Source organism: Nannospalax galili, unplaced genomic scaffold, assembly GCF_000622305.1.
Source record: "Nannospalax galili isolate Female #2095 unplaced genomic scaffold, S.galili_v1.0 scaffold1181, whole genome shotgun sequence".
Classification (NCBI taxonomy): Eukaryota; Metazoa; Chordata; class Mammalia; order Rodentia; family Spalacidae; genus Nannospalax; species Nannospalax galili.
Window position 1 is genome coordinate 616,482 of NW_008345687.1, and position 15,380 is coordinate 631,861.

Here is a 15,380-nt window from a genome sequence, read left to right on the forward strand (position 1 = left end):
CAAGGGCATCTCAGTCTAATGGCAGTGACGGATGGTGGATATTAGAGAGGCACAGAGAAAATCTCTTCATTGCAAACACTCTGAATGACATCCAAATCAAGATAAATATCAGATGGGTCTGAATGTTTTTAGAAAGGTCTGAAACCCATTAAGTGAATAGAAATGTTTTCTTGCAGTAGATAAAACAAGAGAGCAGCAAGAGAAAGAGAAATATAGAGCCACGTGATAAAGAATGATCTGATAGGACAGGATAGCAATTCTTGGGCTCAGAATTTTTTTATGGAGAAAAATTAGTTCTTTTGCCTACTTAATAAAAATATTAATTTGAAAATCTCTCTACAACAAAATATTGCCAAACAATTCTCAATTATTCCCTTTCACAAAGAATTGCTTAAGATGTGATGTATACTGCATATGTTGCTTACATTTGGCTCATTATTAATTTCTGATTAAGATCTTACCTGGCCATCTTAAACCTGTTTATGTTTCTTAAATATACTTTATGTAGCACACAAGGAACACCCAGAAATCCATTTTACACTGCATATATTTTGCATTCATGTATTTTATATCTCTTTTTTTGGAACAGGGTTTCCCTGTAGCCCCAGCTGGCCTGGAGCTCACTATGTAGACCAGGCTGGCCTCAATCTCACACAGATCTGCCTGCCTCTGTCTCCTGAGTGCTGGGATTAAACGTGTACACCACCACACTCAACCTAAATTTATATATTTTAAGGTTTTTTAATATTCTGTATTGAAGTATGACATTTTAAACTGCCAAAATCATAACGGTATAATCTCAAGAGTGTTTCACAGTGTAAATATGATTATTAACCCATGTCAACAAATAGAATATTGACCAGCATTCCTTTCCCTCTCCTATTACTCACTATAATTCCATTTTTTGAGGCAACCATCATTCTGACCTCAAACTCAACACATTAAGTATTTTCCTTATATTTGAACTTCATACGAAAGGAACTCACATTATGCTTTTGGCACCTGGTTTCTTTCACTCGCTGTTGTATTTATGAAGCTCGATCACACTGTTGCCTGTAAGTGTATGTCATCCACTCACTGCTATGCAGTGCTCATGTGTCATAATTCATCCACCCATTCTACAGTTGATGGGCACCTTGGTAGCTTTATCATTATGTCATTATGAGCACTGCTATAATGAATATTCTATATTTGTCCTTTGATAAACCATCTTCCCAGCCCAAGCATTATACTTAAAATGAAGCAACTAACTGTATGTTATCTACAAGAGTCACATTTTAGATTTAAAGGCACAATAGGGTGAAAATAAAATAAGAAATAATATTCCTTGTAAGTCATCCCTTAAAAAGTTGAAGAAGTTACACCAATATAAGAGAGCCAAAGCATTAAAATAAAATGCACAATTTTTAAAAAGCAAGTAGCAAAAATACAAGCACAGATTTATTTAGGGCATCAATTGAAAATAAATGAAACATACTGAATAAAAGACAGGCATTGGTTATTTTTTAAATAATCCAACTATATACTATCTACAAGAGTCACATTTTGGATTCAGAAGCACAGAGAGGTTGACAGTAAAATAATGAATAATATACCAGGCCTGAAGAAAATGAGAGACGTTATACCAGTATGAGAAAATCAATGAATTAAATCAAAATTGTTACTGGTAATAAGGAAATTTCACAATGACAATAGGATCAAATTACTAAGAAGATATAGCAAATGTGAATATATGCACATCTAACTACAAACCCTCAAATGCATGAACCATAAACTCTCAAGGAAATAAAAAAGGGAAGTAGACAAATAAATATGAGAATGGGAATTTTAATGCCTTGCTTAGAGTAACAAAGAGAACTAGGCAGAATAGCAACAAGAAAATAGAAGATCTGAACAACAGTATAGACAAAGCAGTCTAACTAATATCTGTGGAGCACCTCACTGGAAAGCGCTGCTATACACAGTCTTCACAGGAACATAAGGAATATTCTCCAGAATGGCTCATATACTAGGCATGAATCTAAATGGGTTAAAATTATGAAAGTGTATTCTTTAGTCAAAATAAAATTAATTTAAAAATCAATGAACAAAAGAAATTTGGGGAAATTTCTATTAGATGAAAATGTTTTAAATGAACAAAAAGCTCTAAACAATGGGCTAAAGTAGAATTACAAGGAAAACTATAAAAAAATTTTTTTTCAATAGTATAAAAACTTTTTTTAAGAATAAAAGCCATCTTAAAAGGTGTTCAACTTCATTAGTAATTTAAAAAAAATACAAATTAAAGCCACTTGAAGATTTCATCTCACCCCAGTCAGACTGGCTAGGATCAAAAGAACAAATGATACCAAACGTTGGTGAGGATATGGGGAAAGGGGAACACTCATCCACTGTTGGTGGGATTGCAAGCTTGTTCAACCCCCATGGAAAGCAGTGTGGAAATCTCTTTTAAAACTAAAAAATGAACCTACCTTTTAACCCAGTTATACCACTCCTTGGCACATACCCTAAGAACTCATCCTATTGCAGAGACACATGTACATCCATGTTTGTTGCTGCTCTTCTCACAATAGCCAAGAGATAGAAGCAACCTAAGTTTCCCTCAACTGACGAGTGGATAATGAAAATGTGGTACATTTACACAAAAAGCAGAGGGAACCATATTAGTCCAACAACCTAATGGCAAATTACACATGCAATATCTCTACATGAGTCCATGTGTGTAGCTAAAAGCCACATAACAAGAAACAGTGCCAGGCAGAAGAAACTTTCCTTTGAGTTGCTGCCCAGGGTGGCTGGTCCAAAAGACTCCCAAAATTACACAGGCGCAGTCCTTGATTGCCTCCCAGAACTTGAAGGTAAGACCCTACTGCTGAAGACAGAACATACTTCAGGCACAGAATTCGGAGCAATAGAGTTGGAACTGACCTGAAGCCACTTCCCCTGAAGGCTATCTATCATAACATTGCAGAGAGGACTAAGAAGGTGCCAAGGGAAAATATCAATCGATGGTCCAACACCAGCTTCAAGACCAAATAACCATATCAATGGCCAGCACAGCATACAGCATTGCGGCAGTAGTAGCACTTTTATCTTGGGGGAAAATCAAAATCTACCTAATTGGACTAAAAGCCCACTCAATGGAAGGAAACTCAAGTGTGATACTGTAAACAAAACCAAACACACATGGCTGGAGAAGTCATAGATCTTAGAGAAAACCCCAAGACTGTCACATCCCTAAACTAATATAATTTCTTACTATGTACAAATTATGTATCCTTATATTTACAGACAAATATTCCAGTCACCACTCATCAAAGAAGCTTATTTTGCACCAGTCGGAGACTATTACCAAGTACCACAACTGGTCACACACAGACATTGTCTACGAATTGCCCAGGCCTAAGTGACAAATCTGCAATGCAGCCTCTACACCTAAGGATCACAAGACATAGAACAGGGGTAGAAAAGGACACTAATGAATCTCTCAATTCTCATTAATGAAGCTCCTCATGCAGTGAAGGGCCAGGAACACAAAAGATCACAAATTGTCAAAACATAGGAATCAAGAGTCTGCAGACTGTTGGTCCTTGGACAGGACTCCTATATTAAACTTCACCCACCCAGGGCTCAGGGACAATTGTAGAAGAGGGGGCAAAAAGATTGTAAGAGCCGGGGAGGGTGTGCAGGACCATATAGAGAGTCCTACAAGCTCCTGGGATCCTGCTCATATGATTCTATGGCAATGGTGTCAAATACACAAGTCCCATGCAAATTCATGCAGAAAAAAACCCAGCATAGAACTGGAAAAATGAACAGCAGACCCCAATCTTAGCTGAAGAAATATTGGCAACCAATTACTGCTAAGTGAGGAAGAGCTGATCTTCCTAAAACAAGGGACTCTAGATAAACTGACTAGACCTCAGTGGATGGACTTGCACTGGGGAATGTCTGGGGACACTGACTTGACACAGTGGATCTTGACACAGATGACAGAGTATATGGGTTCCAATGCGGGGAGCTATGGGAAGGTACTGGTGGGGACAGAGCTATAAAGATGATGAAGATTGTTTGGGATGTTCTGTATGAAATACACAAAAATTCAATAAAAATAAATTAAAAATAAATAAATATATTTCTAAAATAAGAAAAAAGAATAAAAGCCAAACCAGAAATTACAAAATTTTAGCATAAAGCTAAAATTAATTAATATTAAAATAAATTTATTAATAAATAATTACCATTAAAAGGAGGAAGATCACAAATTGATAAACAGCCTACAGTGAAACAAGCATAAATAAATAATATATGTTACAGTAGAATAAGTGAACTAGAGATTAGAAAAAAGGAAAAGTCATCAAAATGAAATTAGTTCTTTGATATCATCAATAAAGCAGATAAAGATTTAGACAACATGGTAAGAAAAAAGAAAAAAAAGTCAGATTTCAAGAAGTTTCAAGAAAGAAACTTCAAGAATAAAAGTCCTCTTTACAATAGTGTCTTTTTCTTTTTTTTTTTTTTTTTTTTAGCCCCAGCTGTCCTGGAACTCACTATGTAGACCAGGCTAGCCTCGAACTCACAAGATCCTCCTACCTCTGCCTCCCGAGTGCTGGGATTAAAGGCATGGGCCACCACTCCCAGCCTTACAATAGTGTCTTAAAGAACATTATATTTATGAATAAATTTAAATGTGAACATGAACACTAGAAAATAAGATATTAATGAAGATAGTTGAAGAAGAAAAAATGAATAGAAATATACCTGGTGTTTATGGATTGAAATAATTGATATTGTTCAAATATGCATGCTATATAAAGTGATGTACACATTCAACGCATTCTCCATTAAAATTCCACTGATGTAGTGGAGGTCCAATTAGGAGCATGCAGCCCTGAACCGACTGCAGCCCAGTGGTGAGGCACAGGGAAAAAGCAGTGGAAATGGAAGGGAGAAATGGTAAATGGGAAAAATCGATACAGGAACAGGTATAAAACAGGAAGGCAATCAAAACTTAGCTGATGTGGGAAGTTCTTAGGATATTGGTGCTCAAGGGATTCTCTGAATTTCTCAACTTTAAGGTGTGGTATTCTAGTGGACTGTCAACTTGATGAAGTTGTCCCAAGCTTACTGGTACAATGCCATTGAAACAAGTTTAACAAAAACTATCTGCAGTGGGGCTCCTAAGATGGCTTAGTGTGTAAAAGAACATGCCACCAAATCTGACAACCTGAGTTCAATCCCTGGAGCCCACATGGTGGAGGACAATAACCAACTCCCTCGGGCTGTCCTCTGACCACGTGCCACAGCACACACATGTCTGCACGAATGCATACACACAAAATAAGCAAATAAATAATAAAACAAAGAATTAATTTGCCATATACTTTAAAAAGTATATGGAGTTGGATTCATGTCAAAGAATGGTATAAAGTGAATCTTGCTTCCCTTCAAGAATGGTAGCTTGGGCATTGAGCAGAAACACCAACAGCAGACGACATTTTGTCTTTTTAAAAAATCTTAATGTAGGGGCTGGAGAGATGGCTCAACGGTTAAGAATACTGGTTGTTCTTGCCAAAGACCCAAGTTCGAATCCCAGCACCTACATAGCAGCTAACAACTGTCTGTAACTCCAGTCCCAGGGGATCCAACAGCCTCTTCTGGCCACTGCAGGCATTGCACAACACAGGTGCGCTTACCTACAGGCAGGCAATACACGCATACACATAAAATAAAAATAATAAAAAATTTAAAAAAATTTTAAATCTTAATGTAAAGTGTTTAATTTTCACATTTAAAAAAAAAAGGCTGGTGGCTTGGGACTCTAATTAAAGAGGAGGGGGAAGATGAGCAGGTACTTGTGATTATATGCAGGGACTGGATCTCAGAAAGCCATATTCATGGAGGTAGAAAGCATAAGAGATGCTGCACACCCTCCTCTACCAAGTATATTTGTTACCTCCTCTCCACTGTGCGTTTCACGTGAGCACCTGAGATCAGCCACAGATACACTATAAATGTTGAAACCTTGGTTCCACACAACCTTTTACCAGTGAGAAAGGAAACTGCAGACTCAAACCACTCCAACTGGCTGACTGTTGAACAATGGAAGGAAGGAAGGAAGGAAGGAAGGAAGGAAGGAAGGAAGGAAGGAAGGAAGGAAGGACGGAAGGAAGGAAAGGAGAGAGAAAGAGACAGGGAGAGAGGGGGAGGGAGAGAGAGAGGGAGGGAGGGAAGGAGGGAGGGAGGGAGGAAATCTCCCATTTTTGCTCCCTTCAAGAGACACATAGCCTTGGAAGACACAGAAAGAAGTATACGTTGGCAGAGATAGTAAATACACACTCTTGTTGCATCAGAAACCTACTGGAGACAATATTGTAATTTTGTTTTGTTTTTGTTTTGTTTTGTACTTTGCTAAATGGTTTGGTGATTCATGGTACTTTTTTCCATTTTTAATTTTTTTTTAAGATTTCAAACATGAATACTGTTTTCATTATTTCCATCCCTCCTGGTACCCTACCAACTTATCCCATGTTCCCCACTCCCTCTAAATTTCTTGTGTTCTTCTTTGATTATTGCCATATATACAAGCATACATCTATATATATATATATATATATAATTTACTGTGGCCATTTAGTGGTGCTCATGTGTACCTGTCATTAGGGATGCGCATTTGGAATTAGCTACCTCTCAGTGAGCTAGTCCTAAAAAAAACAAATTCTTCTTCCCTCATCATTCGTTGACTGCCTGAAGCTCTTCTTGAGATGGGACCCCCCTGACATTCCTCCCCTCCAACTTGGCATCAACTGGTTTTGTCATTATATAGAACTCATTAGATTGCCATACAGTAGAGATCTCATTGGTCCAGCTTCCTTATCGTGTCTAGAATGTATTAACAAGCAGCAGGCATCTTGTCCCTCTGGCTCTTTCATTCTTTCTGTCCCCTCTTCCTCAATGTTCCCTGACCACTAGGTATACAAGTTGCATTATAGATGTATCACTTAGGGCTGAGCACCACAGTCACATATTCTCTCTTTGATCAGTTGTAGAACTTTGTAATAGTCTCCATCTGTTGCAAAAAGAAACTTCTTTAATAAGTGGTGAGACCTATACTTGTCTGTAAACATAAGGATACATATTTAGAATACAGTAAGAAGTTACATTGGTCTAGAGAAGCGAAAGAACTAGATTCTTCTCTAGGGTCTTCGGCCATGTACAGTTGGCTGTGTTTACAGTACCATGCATGATTTCCCTCCCGTTGAATGGGCCATAAGTCCAATTAGACAACTGTTGATTTACCCTCAAGATAAAGTGTCACTACTGCACCACTACAGTTTGTCTCGTTGGTCACTATTGTGGACTCATGGTCTTTTAAAATTCTTTTTCTATGTTTTTTTTTTCTTTTAGTACTCTTTTGATTTTGTTCAAAATCTCTTTATTGGCAACAGATAGTTTCTGGGAGAGGGAAAGTCAGTTTTATTTAAGGTCCTGATGTTGGGTAGGTTGACCAGGCTCCAGGGAATGAACCCACACTGAAGGGCATTTGGGGACACAAATTAAACTCAATAGACCTTAAAAATAGTAATAATAGCAAAGGACATGAAATCAAGTGGGGGGCGTAGTAAGTGGGTTGCAGATAGGAGAAATGGTCTGAATATGATCAAAATACATTGTATGAAATTTTGAAAAATTCAATTAAAAATTTTTTAAGAATTCAAAAAAAAATCTTGAAAAATATTTTAATGAATAACAATAAAATACAGAAAAACAAATGAAAAAAGAAAAGAAAAAGTACAGAATATGAAAGAGAAGTTCTCTTCAATAAAGAAGAAGCACGCTTTGAGAAAAAAAAAAATCTTAAAAGCTCAATGAGCAATATTTAAAACTTGGGAAGCCACACCAATAGGCTGAGAGAGAAGTTCAGGCTGTAAAACAAAGAAAAGGAGTGAGAATACTTAAACAGTAATAAAAATAAGAAGCTGTGGCCAGAAATACAAGACTTCCAGGACACAATTAAAGGACCACGACTGTGGACGGTTGCTATAGAAGAAGGTGCCAAGAGCTAGACTAAAAGCATAGAAAACCAATCCAGTCAAATCACAGAAGGGAATTCCCAACCTCGGGGACAGATATGAACATCCAGATTCAGAAGACATCTAGAACCCCAAAAAGACATGACTGGAAAAGAACATCTCCACATGAGATCATGATGAAAACACCAAGTATGCAAAATAAAGAAAGGGCATTGAATTGGCAGGAAGAAGCTCCACGTCACTTATCAAGGAACCCATCAGAAAAGCAGCAAATTTCCCAATGGACTCTAGTGCCCAGAAATCTTGGAATGATGTGGTCAAGCCCAGAAAGAAAATAAGTGACAACCTAGATTACTATATTCAGCAAAATTTTCCTTTAGAATCAAAGGAAAAATAAAGAAATTTCTATTATGACCACTAAGTTAGCATTTTAGAAGATACTTAAAGAAATCTTGCGCACAGAAGAGGAAGATACACATGACTATGAGAGCTCAGAAAATAAGAAGTCTCATCAGAAGAGTAGAGAAGCACATGAGAGTTAAGATAGAATCAAACTTTAGAAAAACAAAAAGTGGCTATAGTGCATTCCTTAGTTCAGAGCTTTCCACTATAATCCAAAATGCAAATCATATTGTCTAATGAAAAGCCATAGACTAGCTGCTTGGATTCAAAAGCAAGACCCAACTGTTTCTGTCTGCAAGAAACGTGTCTCACTGTGAAATACATACACAGGGTTAAAGAAAATAAATGGAAAATCATATTCCAAATAAATGGACTCTGGAATCAAGCAAAAATAACTATATTCACATCTGAAAAAGCAGACTTCAATCCAAAATCAGCCAGAAGAGACAAAACAATCACTACACTAGTGAAAGGAACAATACATCAAGATATAATGATCGCAAATACATATTCATCAAACATTAGCATACCCAGATTCACAAAATGATCACTGCTGAAACCACAGGGATAGATGAGCCCTCCCCCACCAAAATGATAGTAGAAGACTTTGATAGTTCACTTTCACCAACAATCAAGAAAGAAAATTTCAAAGTTAATATATATTGATGAAATGTTTTAAAATCCAGTGATATTTTTAACAAAAGTGGGGAAAGATCATAAAATTCATATGGTACCACAAATGACTCAAAATTACAAAACCAATTTGAATAAGAAGATAAAATCCAAGGCCATGCAATCTTGAATGTGCCTAATCTCATCTGAGTAAGAACAAAATTGGACACATCATACTTCCTTATTTCAAGTTATACTGTAAAATTATACTAATCCAAGCAATACGGTACCAGTCAAAAACACAGAGGCCAACAGAACAGAATAGAGAGGACACAAATAAAAGTCACACACATACTTCAACAAATCTCCACCAAAGATACCAAGAATACAAACGAGGAAAGGATAGTATCTTCAATAAATGGCATTAGGAAAGGGAAAGGGAAAGGGAAAGAGAAAGGAAAAGGGAAAGGGAAAGGGGGGGGTCTTTTTGAGACAGGGTGTCCAGCTGTCCTGGAACTCACTATGTGGACCAGGCTGGCCTTGAACTCACAGAGATCCACCTGCCTCTGCCTCCCAAATGCTGGGTTTAAAGGCATGCATCACCATGCCCAGCAAGAGAGAGAATTTTTACATTACATCTTCAAGCACTTAGTCTTGCACATGCTTTGTGTCTTCCTGGGGGTCTTTTTGAGACAGGGTGTCCAGCTGTCCTGGAACTCACTATGTGGACCAGGCTGGCCTTGAACTCACAGAGATCCACCTGCCTCTGCCTCCCAAATGCTGGGTTTAAAGGCATGCATCACCATGCCCAGCAAGAGAGAGAATTTTTACATTACATCTTCAAGCACTTAGTCTTGCACATGCTTTGTGTCTTCCTCTCTTCTAGTTCTCATGTTAGCACAACTACTAAAGTTTTTTAGTAGAGTTAGTTTACACAGTATATTGGTCTCTCATTATTTCATTAATAGTGTCTCTTCCCAAAAGACTGATCTGGAGAGATGGTTCAGCAGTTAAGAGAACTGGCTGCTCTTGCAGAATACCCGGGTTTGGTTCCCAGCACCCACATGGAGACTAACTCCAGTTCCAAACTCTTCTGACTTCAGTGGACATTACATGCATGTGTGCACTTATATATATGCAAGCAAAACACTCATACACATATAAATAAAGTTGCCCAGGGCAGCAGTGCAGGCCCCAGCTGGTGTGTAGCAGTCATTAATACCAGCCATCAGTAGCAGCTTCTTAGGCACAGGAGCAGAGGCATGCCAGTACCTCTGGGGGAAGGGATGAGGTACACCAGCACGGAGCCACAGTGGCCTGTTGCCTTGCATAAAGTGGTGTGGGCTTTGCCAGTCTTGTTTCCCCAGTAGCCTCTCAGCACAGGGACAATGGAAAATTTGGCCAAGATTATGGCCCCTCAAATTGCAGTGGCTACCTCTTGGGAGCACTCAACACCCAGACCAACATGACCATTGTAGTTAGCAGCTGTAAAACAATCTGTTAAGCAAATGAAAACCAAAGAAGAAAATGAAAATGAAAAAGAATAAGCCGGTATAGCTATTCTGATATCTGATAAAGTTTCAAACCAAAACTAGTTCAAAGAGAAAGATTACTGCATATTGATAAAGGAAATAATTATTTAAGAAGATGTAATATTTTAAATATATGCACCAAATATTTTACAAATTGACATAAAATGTCATATCAGTCCCAATATAAAAATAATAGGTGTTCTAAGGCTCAGAGATTATCACAGAAGAGAGGGCAGAAAAAGTGTAAGAGCCAGATAATGGGGAAGAGGGCTGTAAAATACTGTCCTGCGGGCCTGACATGGCTGTGGCACTGGTGAACTCACAGAAGCTTCAGTTGCCTGTGCAGGGCCAGCATAAGACTGAGTCCATAAGAATTCAGCCATAAATGGGGGAAAGGCTCAGGGAGCACTGCCCCACCCAAGGAAGCTAACCTCAGTGGAGGGCTGCTGCCCAGAAAGGAAGCCATTGTTGTTAGTGATGTAGCCACTGGTGAGCTATTCATGCTCCAGTGAATAGCTCCTGCACGCATGCGTACTGGAGTGGCCCTGATTAAAACCAATGGGTCATAAAGCAAAGACAAAAACAAAACAAAAAGACATAAATGTTGTATGGGGACTTGGAGGGAGGAGGGGCATTTAGTGGAGATGGGAGGAGACTAGGAGAAGGTGAAGGGATGAGTGTGACCAGAATGTATTATACATGTGTATGAAACTGTCAACAATTAAATTACTATAAATAAATAATAGTGTGTGATTTCAACACCCCATTCTCATGTCTAGATAGATAAATCACTGAAACTTTCTAAAGCAAACCACATTCTAAGACACAAAGTAAGTCTTACCAAGTACAAAAGAATGTAAACAATCTTTTATCTTGTTAGGTCATAGTACAATAAAACTAGAAATTAATAACAAGAAAAACTATGGAAGCTGCATGAGTACATGGAGACTGAAAAATACGTTCTTGAATGATTAGTGTGTCTTTGAGGAAATCAGGGAGGAAGTTGAGGAATGAAAATGAAAGCTCAGCTCATCAGAATTTTCAGGATACGACTATAACACTCTAAGAGGAAAGCTTAATAGCTACGAATAAGTCCAAATAAATAACTTAGCAACATACTTCAAGGTCCTAGAAAAACAAGAGAAATCCAAATCCCAAAGCAGTGAATGGCAAATAAATAAACAAACAAACAAACAAACAAACACCAGGACAGAAATTAATCAAACGGAGACTAAAATAACAGCAGGTGGATAATCAAAGAACTCATTCTTTGAAGAAAAAAAAAAGATTATAAAGATCTTAGTCAATCTAACTGAAAGGGAGAGTAGACAAAAATTAATAAAATTAGAGATGAAAATAACGAAAGTTTCTACAGATTCTAAGAAAACACAGAGGATCACTAGGGAATACTTTTTAAATTTTTTAATTTTGAATTTTTGTATATTTCATATAAACCATCTCGATCAATCTTAATCATCTTTATACCCCCTTCCCCACTGGCAGCCTCTCATACCCCCACCACTGGAATTCATACATTCTGTCATTTGTGTTATCAAACCAGTGGAAAATCTAGAGGAAATGGATAAGTTCCTTGAAATATATAACCTACCAAAATAAAATCAAGAAGATATAAGCAGCGTTAACAGATCTGTAACAGTGAGATAAAGTACTACTAAAAAATCCTCTCAACAAAGAAGCCATGACAGAGTCTCTTTCAGAGTCTAGCAATGTTTAAAGAAGAGCTAAAAGTAATGATCCTGAAATTTTCAAATAAGACATACAAGGAAAGAATACAGCAAAAGTTATTCTACAAATCTGGCATTACCCTAATAACATACCAAACAAGGACACAATAAAGGGGGGAAGCTAGATCATCTCCCCAGTGAACATAGATGTAAAAACTCTCAAAACACATTGAGACGATCAAACACCATGATAAACTTAGTTCAATTCCAGGGAAGGAAAGTTCACTCAACACAAACAAATAAGTATAATTCTTTATTTTTTCAAATAAGCTTAAGGACAGAAATCACATGATCATCTCAGTTGAAGTTGGAAAGGCCTTCAATGAAATTCAACATTGCTTCTTAATGAAAGCCCTGAAGAAACTAAGAATAGAAAAAAAAAAAAAAACTCAACATAATAAAGGCTATATTCTGCAAACTTATAGCCAATATTATACTACACAGAGAAAAATTAAGGCATTTCCCCTTAAACCTTGATACATTTCCCCACTCTTGATACAGTGCTCAACTCTTAGCTAGAATAAGAAGACAGGAAAAAGAAAGTGATACAAACAGAAGAAATCAGATTATCCTATTTGCACATGGCATAAGCCTATACCTAAAATACCCTCAAGACTCTACCAGAAAGCTCTCAGAACTGATAAACTATTTCAGCAAATTATCATAATACAAAATCAACATTTAAAAAATCAGTGGGTTTTCTATATGCTAAAAATTAACTCACTGAAAAAAGATATGGGAGGGTCCCATTTATAACAGTTTCAAAAAATAAAATACCTAGGAACAAGCCTAACCAAGATGAAAGACCTTGACAATGACACCTTTAAAACACCTTGAAAATTGAAGAAGTTTCTAGAAGATGAAAAGATACCCCCCATGTTCCTGGATAGGCATAATTGATATTAAGAAATTGGCTATATTGCAAAAAGCAATCTACAGATTCAGCCAGGTGTTGATGCCTTTAATCCAGCACTTGGGAAGCAGAGGCGGGCAGATCTCTGTGAGTTCGAGGCCAGCCCGGTCTACATAGCAAGCTCCAGGCCAGCTGGGGCTAGAGGGAGACTCTGTCTCAAAAAAAAAAAAAAAAAAAAAAAAAATCTACAGATTCATGCAATCTCTATCAAAAATCAAATGACATTTTCTATGAAACAAAAAAATAATCCTAGTTTCTTTCTCGTTGGGAAACACCAAACAGCTAATGACATCAGTACAGCTAAAGGGCCCAGGTTTGGGAGGCTATGGCAGCGTCCATGAGGATTTGGTGGCAGTCTCCAAGGTGGTGGCCAAGGCCAAGGTCTAGACAAAGCTGAAGACAAGGATTGGATTCCAGTCATCAAGCTGGGCCGCCAGGTCAACGATATGAAGATCAAGTCTGTGGAGATCTACCTGTTCTCCCTCCCCATTAAAGAATCTGAGATTATTGACTTTTTCCTGGGAGCATCCCTGGAAAGGGATGAGGTTTTAAAGATCCTGCCAGTGCAGAAGCAAACTCGGGCTCTCCGCACCAGGTTCAAGGTTTTGTAACCAGTAGGGTCTACAACAGTCATGTTGGTCTGGGTGTTGAGTGCAATTCGAGGGGCCATCATCTTGGCCAAGCTTTCCATTGTCCCTGTGCTGAGAGGCTACTGGGGAAATAAGATTGGCAAACCCCACACCATCCTATGCAAGGTAAAAAGCAGCAGTGGCTCAGTGCTGGTGTGCCTCATCCCTTCCCCCAGAGGCCTTGGGATCCTCTCTGGCTCCTGTGCCTAAGAAGCTGCTGCTGGTGGCTGGTATTGATGACTGCTACACACCAGAAAGGGGCTGCACTGCCACCCTAGTCGACTTTGCCAAGGCCACCTTTGATGCCATCTCTAAGGCCTACAGTTACCAGACTCCTGACCTCTGGAAAGAGACAGTCTTCACCAAGTCTCCCTATGAGGAATTCATTGGCCATCTTGTGAAATCCCACACGGGTGTCTCTGTGTAGAGAACCCAGACTCTAGCTGTGCCTACTACATAGAGCTTTTATATGAGAAATAAATAAAATGAATTAATTCTGTTTGTGGATAACTAGCACAATGCTTAGCAGAAAGAGAAATACTGAATGCATCATACTATACAATCTCAAATTATACCACAGAGTCAGAGTAACAAAACCAGCATGCAACTGACACAAAAACAGGTATGTGAACCAATGAAATAAAGTACCCAGAAACAAACCCACACAGTTACAGCCACCTAATTTTTGACAAAACTGTCAAAAATATACATTGGAGAAAGGACAGGCTTTTTTAAATAAATAATTTATTAAGAATTTGATACATGCGTATAAGGTGTTTTGATCAAATCCATGCCCACCTCCTCCCCTCCAACTCCTCCCATATCTCCCCATCACTCTTTTCTGATAACTTCATGTACTCTTTCTTCTTCTTTGATTTATTTATTATTATTATGTGGCTTTTCGCTACTCTAACATTCCCCCTTCTGAAGAGGTAACCCTAAAATCTTTTAAGGATTAAAATACTTTTGACATTTTTGGGCCTTTGGAACAGAGCATGCTGCTAACAGTCCCAAGGGCATTTTGAATTTTAGCCAAGAAACTGGCTACTTTTCTTTGGGGTCTTTTTACCCTAAATGCCTAGCCAATTCCTACCTCCTATTCTTATCGCACCATCCTCTGAAGGGATTACCCAATTTGCCAATAGGGAATAGGGATGCCGACTGCTCTGGTTTCTTCCATGCCGAACAGGGACGCGGGGTGAAGCAAATGAAGTACCCCTTTAATGGGTCTACCTAACAGACACTCAAACTGTGTAACTCTTATCTCTAAGGGGAAAAGAAGGGCCTTGAATCATAAATAGGAGAAGTAAAGGCAAGAGTAATTAGCATTACAAGTTCTAGACAGGGAATGAGAAAAAAGTCAGAACAGGGCAATTTTCAAATGTTCCTATGAGAATTCATTGGAATTTCTTGACAAGGGCTCCAAAAGCGTCCCTCTATTGGGTTCTTCCTCATTTTTCTTTTGTCTTCCAAGGCTGGACTCTAGAGTAACAGATTCAGAATTTTCTTTCAGG

The 15,380-nt window shown here is 38.2% G+C and overlaps 1 pseudogene; it reads left to right on the forward strand.

Moving 5' to 3' along the window:
- Positions 1-8,131: 8,131 nt before the first annotated feature.
- Positions 8,132-14,326, forward strand: LOC103741055 (annotated as a pseudogene).
- The last annotated feature ends 1,054 nt before the right edge of the window (positions 14,327-15,380 follow it).